Raw genomic sequence first — 24,403 nt, forward strand, 5'->3', positions numbered from 1 at the left:
TTATTGCCTACTGAGAGCTCAGTTAAATATGTTATTGCCTACTGAGAGCTCAGTTAAATATGTTATTGCCTACTGAGAGCTCAGTTAAATATGTTATTGCCTACTGAGAGCTCAGTTAAATATGTTATTGCCTACTGAGAGCTCAGTTATATATGTTATTGCCTACTGAGAGCTCAGTTAAATATGTTATTGCCTACTGAGAGCTCAGTTATGTATGTTATTGCCTACTGAGAGCTCTGTTATATATGTTAATGCCTACTGAGAGCTCTGTTAAATATGTTATTGCTAACTTAAAGCTCAGTTAAATATGTTTGTTTAGAGCTCAGTTAAATCACTACTGTCTCACATGTTACTTCTAACTGCCAATAGCACTGCTGGGTGATTTGAAAAGTCGTCAATCAATCAATAATATAATAACACTCTTAACGAAACAGGTTATCTTTCATTTACAATCTGTAGATACTATGAGAAAAGAAAGGTTCAGGACTTTTGTGAAGATTCACAGCACAGTTGAAAAATATATGGCAAATAGAAATCCAATAAGGATGGGAGGGGTTGAATGGAGCTGAAGGATGGGACTGGATGGTGTTGAGAGATGGATGGGAGGGGTTGAATGGAGCTGAAGGGTGGGACTGGATAGTGTTGAGAGATAGATGGAAGGGGTTGAATGGAGCTGACGGGTGGGACTGGATGGTGTTGAGAGATAGATGGGAGGGGTTGAATGGAGCTGAAGGATGGGACTGGATGGTGTTGAGAGATAGATGGGAGGGGTTGAATGGAGCTGAAGGATGGGACTGGATGGTGTTGAGAGATAGATGGGAGGGGTTGAGGGGAGCTGAAGGGTGGGACTGGATGGTGTTCAGAGATAGATGGGAGGGGTTGAATGGAGCTGAAGGGTGGGACTGGATGGTGTTCAGAGATAGATGGGAGGGGTTGAGGGGAGCTGAAGGGTGGGACTGGATGGTGTTGAGAGATAGATGGGAGGGGTTGAATGGAGCTGACGGGTGGGACTGGATGGTGTTGAGAGATAGATGGGAGGGGTTGAATGGAGCTGAAGGATGGGACTGGATGGTGTTGAGAGATAGATGGGAGGGGTTGAATGGAGCTGAAGGATGGGACTGGATGGTGTTGAGAGATAGATGGGAGGGGTTGAGGGGAGCTGAAGGGTGGGACTGGATGGTGTTGAGAGATAGATGGGAGGGGTTGAATGGAGCTGACGGTTGGGACTGGATGGTGTTGAGAGATAGATGGGAGGGGTTGAATGGAGCTGAAGGATGGGACTGGATGGTGTTGAGAGATAGATGGGAGGGGTTGAATGGAGCTGAAGGATGGGACTGGATGGTGTTGAGAGATAGATGGGAGGGGTTGAATGGAGCTGAAGGGTGGGACTGGATGGTGTTCAGAGATAGATGGGAGGGGTTGAGGGGAGCTGAAGGGTGGGACTGGATGGTGTTCAGAGATAGATGGGAGGGGTTGAGGGGAGCTGAAGGATGGGACTGGATGGTGTTGAGAGATAGATGGGAGGGGTTGAGGGGAGCTGAAGGATGGGACTGGATGGTGTTCAGAGATAGATGGGAGGGGTTGAGGGGAGCTGAAGGGTGGGACTTGATGGTGTTGAGAGACAGATAGGAGGGGTTGAATGGAGCTGAAGGATGGGACTGGATGGTGTTCAGAGATAGATGGGAGGGGTTGAGGGGAGCTGAAGGATGGGACTGGATGGTGTTCAGAGATAGATGGGAGGGGTTGAATGGAGCTGAAGTGTGGGACTGGATGGTGTTGAGAGATAGATGGGAGGGGTTGAATGGAGCTGAAGGATGGGACTGGATGGTGTTGAGAGATAGATGGGAGGGGTTGAATGGAGCTGAAGGGTGGGACTGGATGGTGTTGAGAGATAGATGGAAGGGGTTGAATGGAGCTGAAGGGTGGGACTGGATGGTGTTGAGAGATAGATGGGAGGGGTTGAATGGAGCTGAAGGGTGGGACTGGATGGTTTTGAGAGATAGATGGAAGGGGTTGAATGGAGCTGAAGGGTGGGACTGGATGGTGTTGAGAGATAGATGGGAGGGGTTGAATGGAGCTGAAGGGTGGGACTGGATGGTTTTGAGAGATAGATGGGAGGGGTTGAATGGGCCTGAAGGGTGGGACTGGATGGTGTTCAGAGATAGATGCAAGGGGTTGAATGGAGCTGAAGGATGGGACTGGATGGTGTTCAGAGATAGATAGTAGGGGTTGAGGGGAGCTGAAGGATGGGACTGGATGGTGTTCAGAGATAGATGGGAGGGGTTGAGGGGAGCTGAAGGATGGGACTGGATGGTGTTCAGGGATAGATGGGAGGGGTTGAGGGGAGCTGAAGGGTGGGACTGGATGGTGTTCAGAGATAGATGGGAGGGGTTGAGGGGAGCTGAAGGGTGGGACTAAAAATAACAACAAAAAACAAGTTAACCAATGTAAAATATACTTTGTCCGTAAAATGTATATAGTATGTATAAGCTGGAAGTAGAAGCCTACGTGTTGTTGTCCATTAGTTTACTGCAATTAGGGGGATGATGATGGAGAAAATCATTAAGAAGGAAAATACTGTATATTAAAAATAGATATTTGTCAAAACATATATGGGGTATTTTATTTTTAAATGTTTATAAATAATAATATCATTTTTTTTTAAATAATGCTTGTTATTGCTCACTGACAGCGCAGTTATATATCTGATGTTGTTGCCAACTTAAAGCTCATTATTGTCTCACTTGTTACTTCTTACTGAAGTTTCCGTATTGAATAATGCTTTGTTTCTCACTGAGGGCTCAAAATCACATCGCTCATGTTATTGCTTACTTAGAGCTCAGTATGGCTCACTGAGACCTCAGTATGGCTCACTGAGACCTCAGTGTGGCTCACTGAGACCTCAGTGTGGCTCACTGAGACCTCAGTGTGGCTCACTGAGACCTCAGTGTGGCTCACTGAGACCTCAGTGTGGCTCACTGAGACCTCAGTGTGGCTCACTGAGACCTCTCTGGGGGTGAAGCCATGCTGGTGTGAAGTCATCCGTCAGCCTACACCTCTGGGAGGATTCCTATGGGACATGAAGGGACAAGTGTTCAGGGGGAGATTTACAGGCTGCGAGTGAGTGGATTATTACTCCCACAGCGAACCAGGGGCAGACATGGTGTTGACAGATGAGCGAGAGTTACCAACAGCTGTGGGAGACAGCTAACATCCTAAAATACTACATATAGCATGTGTTGGCTGTGCCTATTTGCAGGACCGGTCAGACGTGAGTTGTTTGGGTGAGAGAGAGAGAATGACGATTGGCATGTGATTGTGGATTATGAAAGAGACCGATAGAGAACAAAGCAGATAGGGGGGAGGAGAGAGAGAGCGAGGTTAGGGCATGGGAGCGGTCTCTCTCCTTGGCCATAGATGGTCAGTGTGGTCACTAATGAGGTGCTGGTCTATAGAGCAGGCTCCACTGGCTCCATTATTGGACCAGGCTGGCTTTACGTTCTATCTCCACAGAGCGGGCATGGGATGTGGTGGCCTGATACTGTCTGTCTGGATGGATGGATTGATCTGGATAGATGGATGGATGGATGGACGGATGGATGATTGGCTGTCTGCCTGGCTGTCTGTCTCTCTCGATCTCTCTCGATCTCTGTCTCTGTCTCTGTGTCTCTCTCTCTCTCTCTGTCTGTCTGTCTGTCTGTCTCTGTCTGTCTCTGTCTGTCTCTGTCTGTCTGTCTCTGTCTGTCTGTCTGTCTCTGTCTGTCTGTCTCTGTCTGTCTGTCTCTGTCTGTCTCTGTCTGTCTCTGTCTGTCTCTGTCTGTCTCTGTCTGTCTCTGTCTGTCTCTGTCTGTCTCTGTCTGTCTCTCTCTCTCTCTCTGTCTCTGTCTCTCTGTCTCTCTGTCTCTCTCTGTCTCTCTCTGTCTCTCTCTGTCTCTCTCTGTCTCTCTCTGTCTCTCTCTGTCTCTCTCTGTCTCTCTCTGTCTCTCTCTCTCTCTCTGTCTCTCTCTCTCTCTCTCTGTCTCTCTCTGTGTCTCTCTCTGTCTCTCTCTGTCTCTGTCTCTCTGTCATCGCTGCAGACATTGAAGAGGCACTTTTGCAAGGATGTACTTCTGTTTTGATACATTTACATGATGTGCTTGTATAAAACTGAATTAAACATGGCTTGATGCTCTGTGCATGGTTAGTGTTTACCACTCACGGAACTTCTCCTGTAATTCAATGTGTTTATTTTGCGAATTCTCTGCCTCGGCGTGGGCCCACCATCACCCTGACCACAGCTTGAACACAACTCAACCACTCAACCTCCCATGCACACTTTTACGGTCATAAACTACGAGCCACCAGCCAGTTCAGTTCAGACAGTTAGACCAGACGATGGAGCAGTTCAAATAGCGGTGTGGCTTCTACAGTGTCAAATATAAGTGTCTAGATTGGTCCCCTTGGGTATGTTTGTGCCTGCCTGCGTGCGTGCGTTCGTGTGTGTGTGTGTGTACCACAGCCTCTCCCCTCTTCCTGTCAACCAGGTTTCCCTTGAAATTATGCGTATCTGTGCCCCGCAGCACTGGTTTGCAGGGGCAGTCCATATCCTTTAACCTGTCTAGGCCACTGTCTAACCTGTCTAGGCCACTGTCTAACCTGTCTAGGCCACTGTCTAACCTGTCTAGGCCACTGTCTAACCTGTCTAGGCCACTGTCTAACCTGTCTAGGCCACTGTCTAACCTGTCTAGGCCACTGTCTAACCTGTCTAGGCCACTGTCTAACCTGTCTAGGCCACTGTCTAACCTGTCTAGGCCACTGTCTAACCTGTCTAGGCCACTGTCTAACCTGTCTAGGCACAGGAACTGTCTAGGCCACTGTCTAACCTGTCTAGGCACAGGAACTGTCTAGGCCACTGTGTGTGTGTGTACTGTGTTAATTTGTTTTGATTAGTGTTCTGGACATCCTTTTTTTAAATAAACAGACAGTATCACACAATGGTAGAAAAAAGGGAAGATGAATTATGCTATCTCTCTTACACACATTGTGACACACACATACATTTAATCCTCTCTCTCTCTCTCTCGCTCTCGTTCTAATGTAAAATTTTCCTTTTTTGATTAATTTAATATAGTTAGGTCTGCTCTATACCACATTAGCATACCCCTGAGTCCCTTCCCTGTTTCACACATGGTAGTTTGGTGGATGGGACAACCAGCTCTCTGTAACCTTGACCAGTGTGTCCGTCTCCTCATACCAGGTTTCTTATAGGTCTGTCTCTCCCTCCCTCCCTCCCTCCCTCCCACACAAACACACACACACATTGGGTCTGTTTATCTACAGGGATCTGTGTGTCTGGCCAGCTGATAAAGGAGGTTGTATAGATCCATAAATACTAGCTCACTATCAACACTTGTCTCAATGACAGGAAATGTGCTCTGCTTTTCTCTCCTTTTATCCCTTCATCCCTTTATTACTCCAACCTGTCTGGAACGATCGGTCTCTTTCTGTCAATCCCTCTCAGCAGTACCTTTCAAGGTACAAATTGATTTATTCACTCTGTCTGGAGTGTGGAACCTGGCTCCCTCCCTCCTTTTACTCCCTCTCTCCCTCCTACCATTGCTGATTTGACTCTTTTTTTTTTTGTTCTTCTCTCCCTCTGTTTTTGAAACTTAGCATGCTGCATTCCTCTCCTCACTCACAGTTTTCCCAGGCAAGCTTATTCCCACTCTCCTCTACACCATTCATTCTCACTCTCCACCTCTTTTCTCTCCTGCTCTCTTTACCTCTCTCACTCACACACACACACACACACACATATATATATATATATATATATATATATATATATCTATATATATATATATATATATATCTCCATATCTCCATATCTCCAGCAGTGTTTCATCCTCTCACTAGAGCAGCAGTATTTCGGGGTTCTCCTGATAGGGAAAGCAGATGTGGCTGGTGTAAGGCGGGAACTTCCAGGCATTCTTTAATGGCAACAAGCAGCTGCTTCATGTTGGGGTACTGGTTGTCTCCCCACCCCCTACATCCCAACCCCCACTGCTAGTGTAAGTCATTTACCCTCACCCCCACTACCTTCTTTCATATCGAGGCCATACTTCAACTCTCCAACCTCGTAGCTCTTTCCTAGTTCCCTACTACGGGTCCTTCCTCCCCATTCCTAGTCCTCCACCCTTATCCCCCACTACCTTAAGTCACCCATATATTTCAGCCATACTTTGACCACTCCTTCCTAGCACTAGCCCTGCTCCCACCCTCACTGTGTGTCTTAGCCGTACCACACATGTACTCTAGACTTTCTCCAGAACTTCCTCCATTATAGTGTGTTCCCACCTCTTGCTTACCCCCAGAATACCATACATTATGATCACCTTTAAACTCAGCCTCTTTCCAAAGATCCCCTGTTCACCCACAACTACATCAACTCGCCAGTAGATTATTTAAGCATTAAGGCCAGAGTGGGTGCGGTACATGGCCAAAAAAAGGCTATGTGCCCTAAACAAAGTCAACTTCCCACAAAGACAGATGGGAAAAAGGGCTACCTAAGTATGGTTCCCAATCAGAGACAACCATAGACGGCTGTCCCTGATTGAGAACCATACCCGGCCAAACATAGAAACACCAAATCATAGAAAACGAAACATAGAATGCCCACCCCAAATCACACCCTGGCCTAACAAAATAGAGACATTAAAAGGCTCTCTACGGTCAGGGCGTGACAGTACCCCCCCCCTCCCCCAAAGGTCCGGACTCCGGCCGCAAAACCTGAACCTATAGGCGAGGGTCTTGGTGGGCATCCATCCGCGGTGGCGGCTCAGGTGCGGGACGTAGACCCCGCTCCACCTCTGGCTCACTCCGCTTTGGTGGCCCCTCTGGTGGGGGGGGACCTCACCGCCTCCCCCGGAATGGGGACCCTTGTTGCGGGGCACCCTCGTTGTTGCGGGCCCCGGACTGGGCACCCTCGTTGCTGCGGGCCCCTGACTGGGCACCCTCGTTGCTGCGGGCCCCTGACTGGGCACCCTCGTTGCTGCGGGCCCCTGACTGGGCACCCTCGTTGCTGCGGGCCCCTGACTGGGCACCCTCGTTGCTGCGGGCCCCTGACTGGGTACCCTCGTTGCTGCGGGCCCCTGACTGGACACCCTCGTTGCTGCGGGCCCCTGACTGGGCACCCTCGTTCTTTTCTACATTGGCTTGTCGAACTATTGTTGATGTAGCCATTTTATCGAGGTGAAAAGGCTAAACGTCATAGTCATGGTATACGGTCTCACATACACACGGCTAAATGTTGTTCTAGCCAATCAGCATCCAGTATCCAAACTACCCAGTTTATAATTGACTGTAAGGCACATTCTTCATACTACTTCCTGTTTTTTCTCGTCTTTGTTATTGTCCACAGTGAGTTATAGAATGGAGATTTGAGTATCTGCAGCTTTTATGGTGAAGGTCGTATATCTCCTGTGGAGGTCGTATATCTCCTAGCGAGGTGCTCTCCCTAAGCCCACACTATCCGCTTTACAGGTCGTCTGGGTGTGTGTGTGTACTGTGTGGGAATGCGGTAAGATCTACTACACACCGGCTACACACACGGACACATATGCATATGCACACACACATACGCGAAGATACACACACACACACACACACAGGTGAGCACATATAAACACACATACTGTACACACGCACCCCAGTTACAGACACACACACACGCACCAGCTACGAACACGCACACCAGTTACAGACACACACACACATACTGTACACACGCACGAGCTACGAACACGTACACCACTTACAGACACACACACACACATACTGTACACACGCACCAGCTACGAACACGTACACCAGTTACACACACACACACACACTGTACACACGCACCAGCTACGAACACGCACACCAGTTACAGACACACACACACACACATACTGTACACATGCACCAGCTACGAACACGCACACCAGTTACAGACACACACACACTGTACACACGCAGCAGCTACGAACACACACACACACCAGTTACACACACACACACTGTACACACGCACACCAGTTACAGACACACACACACATACTGTACACACACACCAGCTACGAACACGCACACCAGTTACAGACACACACACACACACACACTGTACACACGCAGCAGCTACGAACACACACACACACCAGTTACACACACACACACACTGTACACACGCACAAGCTACGAAAACGCACACCAGTTACAGACACACACACACACATACTGTACACACGCACCAGCTACGAACACGCACACCAGTTACAGACACACACACACATACTGTACACACGCACCAGCTACGAACACGCACACCAGTTACACACACACACACACACATACTGTACACACGCACCAGCTACGAACACGCACACCAGTTACACCCACACACACACACACACACACACTGTACACACGCACCAGCTACGAACACGCACACCAGTTAGACACACATACACATATACTGTACACACGCACCAGCTACGAACACGCACATCAGTTACAGACACACACACACATACTGTACACACGCACCAGCTACGAACACGCACACCAGTTAGACACACACACTCCAGTTACACACACACACACACTGTACACACGCACCAGCTACGAACACGCACACCAGTTAGACACACACACACTGTACACACGCACCAGCTACGAACACGCACACCAGTTAGACACACACACACCAGTTACACACACACACACACACTGTACACACGCACCAGCTACGAACACGCACACCAGTTACAGACACACACACATACTGTACACACACACCAGCTACGAACACGCACACCAGTTAGACACACACACACACACTGTACACACGCAGCAGCTATGAACACACACACACACACCAGTTACACACACACACACACATACTGTACACACGCACCAGCTACGAACACGCACACCAGTTACAGACACACACACACATACTGTACACACGCACCAGCTACAAACACGCACACCAGTTACACACACACACACATACTGTACACACGCACCAGCTACGAACACGCACACCAGTTACACCCACACACACACACACACACACACACACACACTGTACACATGCACCAGCTACGAACACGCACACCAGTTAGACGCACACACACATACACACTGTACATACGCACCAGCTACGAACACGCACACCAGTTAGACACACATACACACATACTGTACACACGCACCAGCTACGAACACGCACATCAGTTAGACACACACACACACATACTGTACACATGCACCAGCTACGAACACGCACACCAGTTACAGACACACACACCAGCTACGAACACGCACACCAGTTACAGACACACACACACACACACATACTGTACACACGCACCAGCTACGAACACGCACACCAGTTACAGACACACACACACACACACTGTACACACGCACAAGCTACGAACACGCACACCAGTTAGACACACACACTCACACATACTGTACACACGCACCAGCTATGAACACGCACACCAGTTAGACACACACACACACACATACTGTACACACGCACCAGCTACGAACACGCACACCAGTTACAGACACACACACTCACACATACTGTACACACGCACCAGCTACGAACACGCACACCAGTTAGACACACACACACGCATACTGTACACACGCACCAGCTACGAACACGCACATCAGTTACACACACACATACTGTACACACGCAGCAGCCACGAACACACACACCAGTTACACACACACACACTGTACACACGCACCAGCTACAAACACACACACCAGTTACAGTGCCTTGCGAAAGTATTCGGCCCCCTTGAACTTTGCGACCTTTTGCCACATTTCAGGCTTCAAACATAAAGATATAAAACTGTACTTTTTTTGTGAAGAATCAACAACAAGTGGGACACAATCATGAAGTAGAACGACATTTATTGGATATTTCAATCTTTTTTAACAAATCAAAAACTAAAAAATTGGGCGTGCAAAATTATTCAGCCCCCTTAAGTTAATACTTTGTAGCGCCACCTTTTGCTGCGATTACAGCTGTAAGTCGCTTGGGGTATGTCTCTATCAGTTTTGCACATCGAGAGACTGAAATTTTTTCCCATTCCTCCTTGCAAAACAGCTCGAGCTCAGTGAGGTTGGATGGAGAGCATTTGTGAACAGCAGTTTTCAGTTCTTTCCACAGATTCTCGATTGGATTCAGGTCTGGACTTTGCCATTCTAACACCTGGATATGTTTAATTTTGAACCATTCCATTGTAGATTTTGCTTTATGTTTTGGATCATTGTCTTGTTAGAAGACAAATCTCCGTCCCAGTCTCAGGTCTTTTGCAGACTCCATCAGGTTTTCTTCCAGAATGGTCCTGTATTTGGCTCCATCCATCTTCCCATCAATTTTAACCAACTTCCCTGTCCCTGCTGAAGAAAAGCAGGCCCAAACCATGATGCTGCCACCACCATGTTTTACAGTGGGGATGGTGTGTTCAGCTGTGTTGCTTTTACGCCAAACATAACGTTTTGCATTGTTGCCAAAAAGTTCAATTTTGGTTTCATCTGACCAGAGCACCTTCTTCCACATGTTTGGTGTGTCTCCCAGGTGGCTTGTGGCAAACTTTAAACGACACTTTTTATGGATATCTTTAAGAAATGGCTTTCTTCTTGCCACTCTTCCATAAAGGCCAGATTTGTGCAATATACGACTGATTGTTGTCCTATGGACAGAGTCTCCCACCTCAGCTGTAGATCTCTGCAGTTCATCCAGAGTGATCATGGGCCTCTTGGCTGCATCTCTGATCAGTCTTCTCCTTGTATGAGCTGAAAGTTTAGAGGGATGGCCAGGTCTTGGTAGATTTGCAGTGGTCTGATACTCCTTCCATTTCAATATTATCGCTTGCACAGTGCTCCTTGGGATGTTTAAAGCTTGGGAAATCTTTTTGTATCCAAATCCGGCTTTAAACTTCTTCACAAAAGTATCTCGGACCTGCCTGGTGTGTTCCTTGTTCTTCATGATGCTCTCTGCGCTTTTAACGGACCTCTGAGACTATCACAGTGCAGGTGCATTTATACGGAGACTTGATTACACACAGGTGGATTGTATTTATCATCATTAGTCATTTAGGTCAACATTGGATCATTCAGAGATCCTCACTGAACTTCTGGAGAGAGTTTGCTGCACTGAAAGTAAAGGGGCTGAATAAATTTGCACGCCCAATTTTTCAGTTTTTGATTCGTTAAAGTTTGAAATATCCAATAAATGTCGTTCCACTTCATGATTGTGTCCCACTTGTTGTTGATTCTTCACAAAAAAATACAGTTTTATATCTTTATGTTTGAAGCCTGAAATGTGGCAAAAGGTCGCAAAGTTCAAGGGGGCCGAATACTTTCGCAAGGCACTGTACACACGCACCAGCTACGAGCACGCACACCAGTTACAGACACACACACACACAATGTACACACGCACAAGCTACGAACACGCACATCAGTTACAGACACACTCACACACACACAATTGGCCCGACCAACCAGTGCTCTGGCACATTGGCTAACCAGGCTATCTGCACTGTGTCCCGCCACCCACCAACCCCTATTTATGCTACTGCTACTCTCTGTTCATCATATATGCATAGTCACTTTATCCATATCTACATGTACATACTACCTCAATCAGCCTGACTAACCGGTGTCTGTATGTAGCCTCGCTACTGTATATAGCCTCGCTACTGTATATAGCCTGTCTTTTTACTGTTGTTTTATTTCTTTACTTACCTATTGTTCACCTAATACCTTTTCTGCACTATTGGTTAGAGCCTGTAAGTAAGCATTTTACTAAGTTCTACATCTGTTGTATTCGGCGCACGTGACAAATAAACTTTGATTTGATACTGTATACACGCACCAGCTACGAACACTCACACCGGTTACGGACACACACACACATGCACACACTGAGATGCAGTGTGCTTCCGAAGGGCCTGTTTGGGAGGAACCTGGGGTCACAAGCGAGAAAATAAATGTGGCTGCGTGGCAAGGAGTGTTTTTAAGGGTATTGGTGGATAAAGCCCTTGAAGTGTTTCTTTGGCAGTCTGCTCACATCTCCTAGTCCTGGGATCTCGTGTTCAGGGTGGGGGTATACTGTAGCCGTGTGCGTGCCTGCCTGCTTGAGTACGTGTGGTGTTTGTGTGTGAAGCTGGCTCTTTGGCACGCTCCTGCCTTTGGCCCACCGATCTAGGTTCTAATTAGACCAGAGCGCTGCACCACAGGGAAAGGAGAGAACAACCCTGTGTTCTAGTAGAGACTGCCCCTGTATGTTTGCATGTGTGTTTTTGTTTCTCCGTGTATGTGCGTGTGGGAATGCATGTCACGATGTCATGAGTAGGTTTTTCCATATGAGTCAGCGTGGGTGTGTGGTCCATCTCAGGTTGTTTGCGTGTGTCCCTGTCAGCATGCCACTGTGCAGCAGCACATGTATTTGTATGCACATTGAGGTCAAACCCAGTGACAGAGTCTATAGGGCTCAGCCTGCTGTATGTCTGATTGGCCCTGGCACGAAGCATATGGTGTATTTTTACTGGCTCTCCTCTCCCTCCCTCATTAAACTCCTTTTTTTCTGAGTAGCGAGGGATCACTGTGTGCCCAGAAACATGTGGAACAGGATGAAGAGGGAAAGGGAGAGAGAGATGCTACTTGAGCTGTGACTTGCATTGTAATTTCAAAGCCACCTTTAATTACTTTGCATTCGAATCCTTGTGTATTGCTCTGGAGACATTGCATGGTCCCTTTCATGTCAATAATGTTGACAAAAGCTCCCACACATCTCGTAACAATCTAATACAACTTATTCTCCTCTCAGACTTTCAATAACGTGTGTGTGTGGGGGGGGGGTTGTTATCTTTTAATGAAGGAATTAAGAATAGGCTAGAGTCAAGAGTGTGTGTTGATTTGACTGTATTTTTTGGTAGTTGTGAGATGAATTTTCGATGTAAGGAAGTTTTGGGTTGTTGCAGATGGATTTAAAGACACACTGTACACACAGTAAACGTGTTTTGTGTTGCGTCGCTATAGCCGGTTTATTGCTCCCACATGTCATATTTTGAAAATTAGCAGACAACCTTAATGATGCCTGCGCAGTTTACAACTTCAGGGTGTACCGAACGGAGCATTAAATTGCTGCAGCCGCTAGTTTGGCTCTCGAGTTGTCTACAGTATTATCAGATGGTTGATGTCGGTTTGGAGAGGGACATCTGGGTCGTGTTCATTAGGCACCAAATAGAACAATATAGACTGAAACAGGGAGGGACTACCAGGACTCGTCCAATAAGAAATGCTTGTTTTCATTTTCTACTGGAAAAAAAACGTTTTACTACAGTGTTCTAATGAATAAACCCATGGATAGCTGTCAATGCATACTTTACATAGGCCGAGCCATAGAAATAGAACTACTAGAAGGGACAAATCCCCTCCATAGACACTGCAATTTGACTGGTCCACATTTTTTATCTATTCCTACAGGTTCAACATACTGAGAAAGTGTTGTTGTTAGACCTCTTTGAGGGATGTATTTTGTTTCAGTCTCCCATCCCCTCTAATGCTCAATAAAATAACTGATTTAGGGTCAGTACTCCATACCGAAGTCCCAACCTTTACTGCCACGGGGTAAACAACAAAACAAGCCCAAAACAAGCAACAACATGAACACACTCTAGCATCTGCTTGTCATTGATGACTCAAAGAAGTGTTGAGGAGAAGCAGATCCCAACAGATACTATATAGTATATTATACTATATTATACTCGTTAGATACAGCATCTGACCCTACTGTGATGGATAGTATTAACCCTGATTAGGATCTAGAGGTTCATGAGAGAGAGAGGCACATCATGACAATCAGCTTTGGTCTCGATCTTGCTCTCTTTCTCTATCTCGCTCTCTCTGTGTCTCTCTCTCCCTGCCTCTCTCTGTCTGTCTTTCTCTCTCTCAGTGCAGCTCCCTTTTTCCAACAGTCAAAACTGTATTATCAGCTTTCGGTTACTTTCTAAATGCCATCCGTAACAGTTACTAGTTACCTGTCCAACATTGATCTTCAAAAATAGGATTTGGAAATATGGAAGTATAGATTAGCCAAACTGTTTAACCCCAGAACTAAGGATTTATTAGCCAGCCCTACTCTGTTGTTTATGATTTTGTTGTCATGGAGGACTGATTGGGCTCTGATTCTGCGCTCATGGAATGGCATGCTTTGAGCACTACTGAGAAGTGCAATTAACATGTAAAAAATGAATGATATATGCTGCATTTGCTATAGGCCTATTGTTTACCTTTTTGTTGGTGACACTTTGACATCTTGATAATATGCAGCTGTTTAAAAAGGGCAAATCCACAGATGAAACAATAACAACATCGTTGCCCCGTCTCTGTTTTGGGGAAAAAAGCTGAGGGATGGATCTGGAGAGAAACGTAACCATTCTCACACTAATAGACACAGTTTTGGATGCAAGGACTGACCATCCATGATATTTAACATGATTGTTTTAACCATGTTGTGAGGCTATGCAGTGTTTGTTTCCAGTTACATGGTTTACAAACATGATATTTTGGGTTCTCATGGTGTGTGTGACAGTTGAACCAAGCCTTGCGTCACTGCTTCATTGCTCCAGACCAGTGCAAGGGGCCGTTAGAGCACTGAATAGCTTTTGGGACCCAAGACGCTAATGTGTCTCTAACTGACAGTGAATGGAACATTGAAATGTTGGAAACTGATAATTGTGCACTACTTCAAAATTGAATTTCAATTAACTGAATGATGAGGATGAAGAAGGTGATTGAATTTAGAACAATAGTGTAAGAATTGCTATTCCTCTGTCCTGCACCCTGTTTGTTTCTACTCGTCAGGATTACTTACTAAAACTGTTGTTTAAGTAAGTAATACTAAAAACCTTTAATACACTAAGGTTTTTATTCTAAGCGAAACTAAAATGTTGGATTATATTCCATTATATATGTGTTGAATGAATATAAGCAAGTGATGTCAGCTAAATAATCAAGTTGATGGTGCAGTCATATAGCCTCGGCACCTACATGAAGCTGAGTGACTCAGTCATATAGCCTCGGCACCTACATCAAGCTGAGTGACTCAGTCATATAACCTCGGCACCTACATGAAGCTGAGTGACTCAGTCATATAGCCTCGGCACCTACATGAAGCTGAGTGACTCAGTCATATAGCCTCGGCACCTACATCAAGCTGAGTGACTCAGTCATATAGCCTCGGCACCTACATCAAGCTGAGTGACTCAGTCATATAGCCTCGGCACCTACATGAAGCTGAGTGACTCAGTCATATAGCCTCGGCACCTACATGAAGCTGAGTGACTCAGTCATATAGCCTCGTTACCTACATCAAGCTGAGTGACTCAGTCATATAGCCTCGGCACCTACATGAAGCTGAGTGACTCAGTCATATAGCCTCGGCACCTACATGAAGCTGAGTGACTCAGTCATATAGCCTCGTTACCTACATCAAGCTGAGTGACTCAGTCATATAGCCTATGGATTCATAACAAATAACTATGGGAATAAATATCACTGAATGACAGAAATATTGGAACAAAGTAGTCTAATGAAGATAAACAAATTATTTACAAATGAGTAAGAATGTCTCACCTCATGTTCAAGAATCACTCACTTTCGGTTATTTGAAAACTAAATAATCTCCAAAATGTTGTTGCTTTTTAAACAAAGCGATTTAGTATTAATTATTTTATTTCTATATAAAAGCCACTTAGATATTCTCACAGATCAGATTTGCCCTAACTAAAAATGACCCTTAGATATTAATTTAGAATCATCCAATCCTCCAAATGTAATTATTGGAGGAGAGCCATACAGATTGCAAAATAGTTGGGAAGAGATTTTTGATGGCACATGGTTTATGAATTGAATCCTACAGACAAAGAACCATATATGTGACAATTTTTCCGTTTGAAGATAATCAGTTATTTTTATATTATTAATTGTGTGTACCACATTAGGTGTTTTATGGTTGACATATAATTCACCATACCCATATTTTCCAACAACAATTTTTTTTTTGTTATTTCAAAAAATACTTTTTTTATTGCCGTTTTAATTTTTAGAATGTGGAAGAACAGTATATCTCCAGTGATGATTTCAGTTTGTGGAAGAACAGTATATGTGACATTTTGCATGACTCTTGTAAGATGTCCTTTTTTAACACCTGATATGATGTTTTAAGTACTTTCAAGTACAGATGCCCTTCATGTAAATAACTTAAATGCAATATGCAGTTAATTCATTTGTATGGAGGTTCATTTCAAGGTGGTCTATCAACTTTAACACTGACTTTTCTTAAAAGTTGAGTCATTTAAAATGAAGCCCTCAATGTGAACATACCATAGAATAACTACAAAATAGAATACAATTAAATGAATTCAATCAAAACAAGCACAACTTGTAAATATCAAATATGGATCAATGTGATGTGCCAATATGCATGTCCATTATGCAGGTCCCTAAGGTCAACATTACAAAACGTTCAGAGAACCATTCTCTTTGCATTTAACACTATGGTCAGCAATTAAGTTTTGAATTGCGTTAAACCCATGCTAAAGGCAAGAAATGTCCTTCTGCACTGAGGTGACAGCAGTAAATGAGTATTAACTGCTTAGAGTTCATGCTAAATGTGGTGACAGAGAGACGTACTGTATAAAAAAAGGGAATCAAGATCAAATGAATACTCACATACTGTATGTGATGACTTATTTGTTTTTAATTCATTCAGATTTTTAAAAAAAGGTTCAAATGATCACACAAAATAATTCTCAACAGAACACATTGTTCATAACATTTTCTACACTAGGAACAACATCTTAAAATTAAATTAATTCAATATATTGTGCTGGTTCAAATCATACACAAATTGATTCACATAGAAAACACCTACTATACATAGAATTTCCTACAATAGGGCTGACATGTCTTCTGAAATGTATTCAGATTCAACATACTATACAGGTTCAGGGGATCATAAACTCACAGAAAAAAAACGGTTCATTATGTAGCTTGGTTTAACAGCAAATGATTCACTCTGCAGTGATGTATAAATAGAGTGTGCAGCAGCTGGCAAGTAGTTGAGCATGGTCATCAGATCTTGGTACTTGTTTTTTTTTGATGGGCAGAGGACTCTCATATGCTCCAGGGTAGTGGTTTGCAAAATAGGGAGGTTGAGGTGTAGCTCCTTGTTTTGGTTTGGAGATCAGCCACGACTTCCATCCCTCAAATAGACTGTGGCTCTGTTTGGCGTACAGATTCCAAGGATCCTCAACTGAAATTAGAACAGAAACATTTTAAGTTCCTGACATCAATAACAACTTTCACAGTCAAGCATTAGGATATTTTATTGTTAGAACAACATGTTGCATGTTGATGGGATGTTAGTAAACTATTCTCTGTGCAATACCTGTGACTTTTAACCACCTCACTGAGGTGATCTGTAGTCCAGCTGGTCGCTTGAGGACAGAATCTGGGAGGTGCCTGAAGTCTTCACATTGCATCATCACCTCGAATGGTTTTGCTGGTTGTGCTTCAAGTGTCATCTTTGAAACATCATCAGGTGTATGAAGGACTGACACTTTGCGCCTCTTCTCGATGGTGGCAAAAGATCGATCACAAGGAAGAAAAGAATGACCAGAGACCATGGACTTCTGCTCAACTTGGGTAAGGTAACCCAAAGAGATGAGCATCGACATCAGATTGAGCATCCGCCAGTTGTTATTCTGCCCCCTCATCTGTCACTGAAGATGATCAACTTGCACACCTCTGGTTTGGTGAGTGGCGTTAATTTTGTCTTCACCCACTTCAATATGCAGCTTGCCACCTCAATGGACCCTCGGTGTGCAATCCCTGCAGGATACAGTGTAACGTTACATATAACTAGCTAGCTACTGTAGCCATGTCGAATCAACCGGTGGATGGAGAAAAAGTAGCTAGCTATGTTTCTTCTATAATCTAGCAATAACATTTGTAACGATAATGTATAAGTTAGTAGCCAACGAACTTTAGCTAATATATTTTCTCTATAGTTACAAATGAGACAACCCAGACCATACATGTTAGTTACTGTACTCTATAGCTAGGTAGCTTGATTGTTTGATATACGGTTCTTCTACATTCCTCTTTTGGACAGTTTTTTTCTTGACCCTTACGATTTGTATAGGGTTTTCCCTGCATCCCGTAAGATCTTCCTTTGCCTGTCTTTCCATTCTTTTAGTTTTTTTTAACGTTTCTTTCCCACATTTCGGCGATTTTCATTAGCAACGGAAACGTTGTGCGCTTGTCCGTCCATTCTGAGTGGTGCACATAAACGGTTATTCTACGAGAGCCTATCTTTACATTTAAAATGTTTGTTAATTAGCGCGTGGAAAGCTTGTGAAACCGGTTCACTATAGAAAAGGGGTGTCCAATAATGATTTTTCGTGTATATCTCTTTCATTTATTTATTTAAATGTCACATATGTGGTTCTTCGTCTGTAGGATTCAATTGATAAGGCAAATTTCTGTTCCTCCTGAACAATAGTGTAAGATTTTCTATTCCTCTGCCCTGCACGCACACCCCAAAAAAATACATTTATTTTTTTGGATTCTACTTGATCAGAAGAGGCTGTAACTGGACTGTAGCATATTACTGACTACAAATGACATGAAAAGCGCACATATGTAAATCACAAACTATAAAAGTAATTGGAAAGGTAGTTAAAAATTATTTGTGACTGTGGTTACAATAAAGAATGTAAACAATTTATTTACTTATTTATTATTTATTTACAGTAGTGATGGACAGTTGAAGGCATTTTGAAAACTTGCTTTTCACTAGTGTACTGTAGTACTGTAGGTCTGTAGCAGGTCTAGCCCATCAGGCAAACAATGTTTCCTATTAGCAGGATAATAGACTCTTCACAGCCCGGCCACTGTTGGTGTGAAAATCCCCCAATTTGCAATGTATTCGATGCTTAATGTTGGATCTATAGGGGCGCTATTTCATTTTTGGATAAAAAACGTTCCCGTTTTAAGCGCAATATTTTGTCACGAAAAGAGGCTCGACTATGCATATTATTGACAGTTTTGGAAAGAAAACACTCTGAAGTTTCAGAATCTGCAAAGATATTGTCTGTAAGTGCCCCAGAACTCATTCTACAGGCGAAACCAAGATGACACGTCAAACGGGAAATGAGCAGAATTTCTGAAGCTCTGTTTTCTAATGTCTCCTTATATGGCTGTGAATGCGACAGGAATAAGCTTAGACGTTCTGCCGTTTCCCCAAGATGTCGGCAGCATTGTGACGTATTTGTAGGCATATCATTGGAAGATTGACCATAAGAGACTACATTTTCCAAGTGTCCGCCTGGTGTCCTGCGTCAAAATTGGTGCGCAAAGCCAGGTCCAAGTATTTTTCCATTTGATTGAGAGGAGAAACCATGCTTCCACGAACGATATATCATCGAAGAGATATGTGAAAAACACCTTGAGGATTGATTCTAAACAACGTTTGCCATGTTTTCAGTCGATATTATGGAGTTAATTTGGAAAGTTCGCGTTTTGAGGACTGAATTTGGTTTTTTTTGGTAGCCAAATGTGATGTACAAAACGGAGCTATTTCTAATACACAAAGAATCTTTTTAGAAAAAATGAGCATTTGCTATCTAACAGAGTCTCCTCATTGAAAACATCCGAAGTTCTTCAAAGGTAAATGATTTTATTTGAAGGCTTTTATGTTTTTGTTGAAATGTTGCCTGCTGGATGCTAATGCTAATGCTAACGCTAAATGCTACCCTAGCTAGCTACTTTTACACAAATGATTGTTTTCCTATGGTTGAGAAGCATATTTTGAAAATCTGAGATGACAGTGTTGTTTACAAAAGGCTAAGCTTGAGAGATGGCATATTTATTCTATTTAATTTGCGATTTTCATGAATAGTTAACGTTGCGTTATGGTAATGAGCTTGAGTCTGTATTCACGATCCCGGATCCGGGATGGGGAGATCAGAGAGGTTATTAAGTACTCTAAAGTGTTACATTTCTATCCCAAGACCTCATGCAACTGCTAAATGTCAGAGAGCCATATACATTGCAAAATAGTTGGGAAGACATTCCATTGCACATGGTTTATGAATTGACACGCAACTCTTCATAGCCCGTCTGCTGTAGGTGTGAAAATCTCCCAATTTGGCCCTAACAGTTCTTCATCAACCACTTTTTGTTTTCATTAATGAGAAAAAAGACATTCAAACTGCAGATATTTATTTAAACTACATTTTAGTTGCCCTTCCCCCCAGCTCCACAACAACGGGTAAAACCTTGCAGAGATGATCAATTGCAATGTTGTATCGTCAATTTCTGAAGCCAAAACATCTTGATAGCCTTCACCAGTTCATTTTGCGTGTAGGCTTGGCAGAGTTACAGATGAATGTTATCAGTTGATGCCAAACTAGTTTGTTTGGGTTTAAATCAGGAGACCTACATGTAGAGATTAAAACATACACAAAAACAGAAAACTACCCACAAAACACAGGTGGGAAAAGACTACCTAAGTATGGTTCTCAATCAGAGACAACGATAGACAGCTGCCTCTGATTGAGAACCACACCCGGCCAAACACACAGAAATAGAAAACATAGAACACAAAACATAGCATGCCCACCCCAACTCACGCCCTTACCAAACCAAAATAGAGACATAAAATGGATCTCTAAGGTCAGGGCGTGACAACAATACTAGAAATATACATGTAAATAAGCCTAAACATAACACAATATTGCTATAATCCTACCTTGAAAGAAACGATGTGTACCCAGAAACACCTCTCTGACAGAGGGTCCAGCATATCTCGTTATGATTTCTTCCTCAAAGAAATCTCGAGCCATGATACCTGAAAAAGGAGGCAAGAGTGAATTATTGTGAAACACATAACAGTCCGTGAGGTGTTGGCTACAATATTTTATGTACCTTAGCAGTATTAGGCCTACTTTACAGTATTGTAAAGCACGTTCGGTCTAACACAGGCATCTGATGATAGTGTTTGTGAATAGCACTGTCTGTGACCAAAATCCCCAAGGCTACCAGTATTTTTTAAATGTCTCGGGTAAATTTTCCGTTCCTCCTGAAAGCCCTAGTCTGCTCACTTAAATTAATAGAGATCCTGGTCATGTTGTTACAGCATAATCAAAGTGAGGACAATCTGCGATCTGCTGTATACTTATGGCCTATTGTGAACTGAAAGTCACACATTTCCAATACTCCTCACCCTGCCCCAAACTCCACCCTTAACACAGTTACCATTCAAAAATGTGCTGTTTATCTGAAGAAAAGACATTGCGACCAAAGAGAACAGACAAAATAGACATTGTTTTCAACAAGCCAGTATCAGGAATCAAGGTAAGACCCAAGTGCAGACTCTGTGAAGTAACAATGTAGTAACAATGAAGTAACAGGGGCAGGCAAACGACAGGTCAAGGCAGGCAGGGGTCAATAATCCATAGTAGGAGCAAAGGTACAGGATAGCAGGCAAGGTCAGGCACAGGCAGAGTTCAGTAATCCAGAGGTGGACCAAAGGTACAGGACGGCAGGCAGGCTTAGGGACAGGCAGAGTGGTCAGGCGGGCGGGTACAGGGTCAGGACAGGCAATGGTCAAAAACCAGGAACACGAGAAAAGAAAGGCTGGGAAAAGACAGGAGCTGACAGGACGAACGCTGGTAATCTTGACAAACAAGACGAACTGGCCACAGACAGAGAACATAGGTATAAATACCCAGGGGATAAGTGGGGAAGATGGGCGACATCAGTAGGGGGGTGGAGACAAGCGCAAGGACAGGTGTTACAGATCAGGGCGTGACACCCAGTTTATTTCTATGGTGCTACCCGTTCCAGGGTTAGTACTGTAATTAGGGTGTGGAAATGTCAGGATTATTTTGTTCTTACTGTAGTACTGTAGCCTACTCCCGACCGATCACGTTTTACAGCGCCATTATGGGCTATTAGCAGGACAATAGATTCTTGCTAAGGAGGGTAGGGGGAGAATTGTATGGTCAAATGTATTACTTTGTTAGGTTATCAATTGGAACCTTTAACAAGTGGAAGGGGGAGAATGTATTATTATTATTAACCCTGTTTTTCACAAGCGTAACAGGCTGTGAATTCTGCAAACAATGTTTCTAGGATGGGCTATTAGCAGGACAATATATATTGGTCATATTGGTCATGTCTCCCGAGTGGCTTTTATTGCTCAAACTCGCACACTTTTGATAGACTTAACGGGGCAATCTGTCCTTTGGTTGCCTCGGAGGCCTTGATTCCCAATGCGTTGTAATCTGTGTAATGGAGATGTCACAGTTGTAATTGAAACATCAGGAGATGAACAAGCATTTCAATGTTCTGGGTTAGCTCTATTCCATTATCTCATCACTGTGGTAGGAACTGCTCTCAGATCAGCGTTTCACTGCTCTGTGTTTGTGGGGGAAACTGGGTTAACGCTATTCCATTATCTCATCATATTTGTAGGAACTGCACTCAGATCAGTTGTTGGTTGGGGGGGGACTGGCAGCCTGGTAGCAGGTGTTTATTTTAAAGACACTAATAAAAGTATATGTGTGGGGGAAGTGTGTGTCTCTCTCTCTCTCTCTCTCTTTTTCTCTCCCTCTCTATTTATCTCTCTGCTGAGCCCTGAGGACACGGACACACTCTGTGTATTGTGCTGCATGCTGTTTAAGAACCATAGAAGAGAGGAGCCACAGATGGATCTAAAGTAGGAAAGAGAGAGACTGTGTGCCAAGTAGACCTCCCAAACTGTGCCGGTCCTGCCAAACTCTGTATCGAGCATGTATGGGCCACTGGTTGATGCTTATTTATAAAACCCTCTTAGGCCTCACTGGCCCCTGTCTGAGACATCTACTGCAGCCCTTATCCTCCACATACAACACCTGTTCTGCCAGTCACATTCTGTTAATGGTCCCCAAAGCACACTCATCGCTGGGTCATTTGTCTTTTCAGTTCGCTGCAGCTAGCGACTGGAGCGAGCTGCAACAAATACTCAAACTGAATAGTTTTATCTCAATCTCTTCATTCAAAGACTCAATCATGGACACTCTTACTGACAGTTGTGACTGCTTTGCGTGATGTATTATTGTCTCTACCTTCTTGCCCTTTGTGATGTTATAATGTCCAATAATGTTTATGTTTGTACCATGTTTTGTGCTGCTACCATGTTGTGTTGCTACCATGTTGTTGTCATGTTGTGTTGCTACCATGCTGTGTTGTCATGTGTTGCTGCCTTGCTATGTTGTTGTCTTTAGGTCTCTGTTTATGTAGTGTTGTCTCTCCTGTCGTGACGTGTGTTTTGTCCGATGTTTATGTTATTTTTATTTATTTGATTTAATCCCAGCCCCCGTCCCTGTTGGAGGTCTTTTGCCTTTTGGTAGGCCGTCTTTGTAAATAAGAATGTGATCTAGTTAATTAAAGGTTAAATCAATTAACATAAGGTATGCATACGTAGGCTGATCCTATGTCCTTGCTTCTCCTCACTCCTTGATCAAAACCAGCTGCTTGCATAGCTTGTGTTAGCGCAGAGCTCTGCTCACAGACATCTGTTTTAGGAGTTGGCTCTAATAAAGGCAGTAAAGAGTATTAGCATAGCTCTGTTATAGGACGGTAACATGGGAGACAGTATAATGACAGGGTATACAGGACAGTGCCAGGGAGGACAGTAGAGTGAAGGACTAAACAAAGACCTCCCCGTTGTCATTAGTTAGAGGTGAGGACAGATTTTGGGCTTTGTAATTATACCTGGAAAAGCTTACCCAGTCATAACGTCAACACACTGTGGAGTGTGGCATGGCTTTAGAGGAGCATAGCACACATACGTAAGCGAGCAGAGAACACACACATGTTCAAGCATTGAGCACACACACACATGTTCTTTCAAGCGGTGAGCTCAGAATCACACACAAACACACATTTTAGGAGATGAGCACTCACACACACATTGTCGGTAAATGTTACATTTTTACTGTTGTGTACAGTTCACACACACACTGCTGTTACCTACTTTCATTAAACATGGCTCATTTAATACATTTTATGGGTACGACCATGTCTGGCTGTAGGAGTTTGATTAGGGGGGAACCCACATCACTTAGGATAATGTTTATCTACCTACCTCGTCTAACGACAGGATGCAGAGCCAGAGGTGGGTGGGAGAGATAGGAGACAGCTGTTACAGTACTTAGTGTTATTCTAAAGTATACCTGGGGTATAAACCTCAGACATAAACCAGAGGTGGATGGGAGAGATAGGAGACAGC

At 44.0% G+C, this 24,403-nt stretch overlaps 1 protein-coding gene and 1 long non-coding RNA gene across 3 annotated transcripts in view; one reads left to right on the forward strand and one right to left on the reverse strand.

Annotated features, from left to right (window-relative positions):
- Window positions 1-24,403, forward strand: part of LOC110521998 (protein eva-1 homolog A) — a 160,696-nt gene that overhangs the window by 100,215 nt on the left and 36,078 nt on the right. The window lies entirely within an intron of this gene.
- Window positions 16,803-17,955, reverse strand: LOC110521999 (uncharacterized). The gene is made up of 2 exons (XR_002473249.3): window positions 17,513-17,955; window positions 16,803-17,377 (listed from the first exon to the last, which is right to left on the reverse strand). It is a non-coding gene; the product is annotated as an uncharacterized LOC110521999 (long non-coding RNA).

This window comes from Oncorhynchus mykiss, chromosome 4, assembly GCF_057628025.1.
Source record: "Oncorhynchus mykiss isolate SJ-2025 chromosome 4, ASM5762802v1, whole genome shotgun sequence".
Lineage (NCBI taxonomy): Eukaryota > Metazoa > Chordata > Actinopteri > Salmoniformes > Salmonidae > Oncorhynchus > Oncorhynchus mykiss.